The 3521-nt window shown below is 38.7% G+C and overlaps 1 long non-coding RNA gene across 1 annotated transcript; it reads left to right on the forward strand.

The window, feature by feature from the left end:
• The first annotated feature begins 6 nt into the window (after window positions 1–6).
• LOC135537241 (uncharacterized) lies at window positions 7–2806 on the forward strand. The gene is made up of 2 exons (XR_010455153.1): window positions 7–873; window positions 1563–2806. It is a non-coding gene; the product is annotated as an uncharacterized LOC135537241 (long non-coding RNA).
• Window positions 2807–3521: the final 715 nt, after the last annotated feature.

Here is a 3521-nt window from a genome sequence, read left to right on the forward strand (position 1 = left end):
TTTTATTTTAAGAATGTGAAATGTCAGAATAATAGTAGTGATTTTATTTCAGCTTTTATTTCTTTCATCACATTCTCAGTTGGTCAGAAGTTTACATACACTCAGTTAGTATTTGCTTGCATTTTCTTTAAATTGTTTAACTTGGGTCAAATGTTTCGGGTAGCCTTCCACAAGCTTCCCACAATAAGTTGGGTGCATATATCCCCATAATTTTTTATTTTGTGAAGTGCACAAGTCCCTCCGGCAGGAAAGCATCCCCACCACATGATACTGCCACCCCTGTACTTCACGGTTGGGATGGTGTTCTTCGGCTTGCAAGTCTCCCCCTTTTTCCCTCCAAACATAATGATGGTCATTATGTCCAAACAGTTCTATTTTTGTTTCATCAGACCAGAGGCCATTTCTCCAAAAAGTAAGATCTTTGTCCCCATGTGCAGTTGCAAACCGTAGTCTGGCTTTTTATGGCTGTTTTGGAACAGTGGCTTCTTCCTTGCTGAGCGGCCTTTCAGGTTATGTCGATATAGGACTTGTTTTACTGTGGATATAGACTCTTTTGTACCTGTTTCCTCCAGCATCTTCACAAGGTCCTTTGCTGATGTTCTGGGATTGATTTGCACTTTTTGCACAAAAGTATGTTCATCTCTAGGAGACAGAGCGCGTCTTCTTCCTGAGTGGTTTGACTGCAGCGTGGTCCCATGGTGTTTATACTTGTGTACTATTGTTTGTACAGATGAACGTGGTACCATCAGGCATTTGGAAATTGCTCCCAAGGATGAACCAGCCTTGTGGAGGTCTACAATTTCTTTTCTGAGGTCTTGGCTGATTTCTTTTGATTTTCCTATGATTTCAAGCAAAGAGGCACTGAGTTTGAAGGTAGGCCTTGAAATACATCCACAGGTACACCTCCAATTGACTCAAATGATGTCAATTAGCCCATCAGAAGCTTCTAAAGCCATGACATAATTTTCTGGAATTTTCAAAGCTATTTAAAGGCACAGTCAACTTAGTGTATGTAAACTTCTGTCTCACTGGAATTGTGATACAGTGAATTATAAGTGAAATAATCTGTCTGTAAACAATTGTTGGAAAAATTACTTATGTCATGCACAAACTAGATGTCCTAACTGACTTGCCACATAGTTTAACAAGAAATATGTGGAGTGGTTGAGGAACGCGTTTTAATGACTCCAAACTAAGTGTATGTTAACTTCCGACTTCAACTGTACCTTATTAGTTCCTCATTGACGTACCCCATCAGAACCCAAAATATAAGCTTGTTTTTCTCCAATGTTTGTAAACAAAGTTAAGGTAAACAAACACTTTTATAGCCTCAAAGCATGGTTAAAACTATTTTGGATGGTCAGTCCTTTCATCCATAGCTCTGTCTATGAATTTGAGGGTGGTTAAATTTCTCCCTTCCTTCAGCTTTATACCGACACATTGGCGGAGAGGATGCTTTGTTATTGTTTCAACTGCTGATTGCCCCTTTAAGTAAATCATTGTAGCACTCCACAAATGCTTGGTCAGTTTATCATTATTCGCCTCTCATTTCTAACTTCTAGCTTTTCTGACTGGAACGGACAGACTGCCCAGAGGACGAAGTCTCTCCAAACTGCAGATGCAAATCACGTCTTTGGACAGTTCTGACGCTGATGAATATTATCCGAAAGCACAAACCTGCTCTGTGACGTTATGCCTCCCTAACTACAGCAGTATCGACACACTACAGGAGAAGCTTCTCCATGCTATCACCCACTGTGATGTGTTTGGAGATGCTTGAAATGGGAAGCATGTTACTAGTAGCCTAGCAGTTTGTTTTTATCTACGTCTGTCAATATTATGATTTTATTTAGTCAATGAAGCACATTCAGAGCTAACAACTGAAAATATTAAGACATTAAGAGCAGTCTTTATAAAGATAAACTTTCATAAATGCTTAATGTTTTTTCCAGTGAAACCACTGTTAATAGAAACATTTACGCCTCCTCCGGACCCCTCGTAGCCTAATGTGCTGTTGATTGGTCAAATAATTATGAACTAAATGAATGAAAGCCAATCATACTTGAATGATCAAACAGTGGAGTAAATTGAGAGAAACTGAGAGCTCTTTATCTCTTTACAGATTGGCTGTGGGTATGAATTCTTAGGAACCCTCTTTCGGAAATGTTTGAATTTTAGCTAACCTTAACCCCTTTTCTATCCTTAACCTAATTCTCCTAATCTGCTACATTAATTATCCCAATTTGCTGTGTAAATTCTCCTAATCTCCTACGAAAAGTGAAATTCTAGTCAATTCTGACATAAACTGTAGGATATTCCATCTTGACAAAAAAAAAACTTTTCCTGGTAGCTAAAGGTCCGAAGATTCTGAGCAAGTGCGTAATTCTCTACCTTACGCACAGCCTCTGCTACAGTTTGGCTGCCCAGAGAACAGGATACTCAGGTGAATGGTGCTTGTTTAATAAAGTTAGATCAAAGCTGAATCAATGTCTGCAAGATCACGTGATAGTATTCTACGTAACAGAATGAAATATAATAGCATCAGGGCTGTAGCTACATAAGAGGACAAATGAAAATAAGATCAGCTTTAATATTGCTGATAGATTGAGGCTTCTGTCAATGGGGCGGCAGGGTAGCCTAGTGGTTAGAGCGTTGGACTAGTAACCGGAAGATTGCGAGTTCAAACCCCCGACCTGACAAGGTACAAATCTGTCGTTCTGCCCCTGAACAGGCTGTTGACCCACTGTTCCCAGGCCGTCATTGAAAATAAGAATTTGTTCTTAACTGACTTGCCTATTTAAATAAAGGTAAAATTAAAAAAAAAAAAATGTTGTTGTCTGCATCATTTCCAATCCCCCATATATTTTCTGGGTAAATACAGTGATATATATATATGTGTGTGTCTCCCTAAACCTACCAGTGATATATATATTATTTGTATCCATAAACGTACCACCCCTCCCCTAATTGGAGTAAACTAATGGACAACAACACTTTGGCTTCTACTTCCAGTTTATACATACAATATACATTTTATGGAAACAGTATATTTTACATTAGTTAAGTCCCACAGTATATTTTGAAGACCTCCCAGTTTGATTTCTCTTTGCCATTATATTTTTTTATCTTTTGAACTTTTGTTGAGAGCTAGAATTTACATATGCAATTCAGTTTTCCTCTTGTTATATGTCACTCAATTAGCTCATGTTAATTCATATTTTACAGATTGGTACATTAGCTATCCAAACTTGTACATTTTAGAAGACACTCTTATCCAGAGCAATTACAGTTAAGTAACTTGCTTAAGGGCACATCAGCAGATTTTTGACCTCGTCGGCTCAGGGATTCAATCCACCATCTTTTCGGTTACCAGCTCAATGCTCTTAGCAGCTAAATTACCTGCTACCATGTAGTAATCATGGCCAAATGACTGACCGGGCACACAGGGCACGTGCCCAGGGGGCCCCCATTGATTTGGTTAGTTGTTCTCACTCAGATATCATGCTAACATGACATAAGTC

This window comes from Oncorhynchus masou, unplaced genomic scaffold (genome assembly GCF_036934945.1).
Source record: "Oncorhynchus masou masou isolate Uvic2021 unplaced genomic scaffold, UVic_Omas_1.1 unplaced_scaffold_7306, whole genome shotgun sequence".
Lineage (NCBI taxonomy): Eukaryota > Metazoa > Chordata > Actinopteri > Salmoniformes > Salmonidae > Oncorhynchus > Oncorhynchus masou.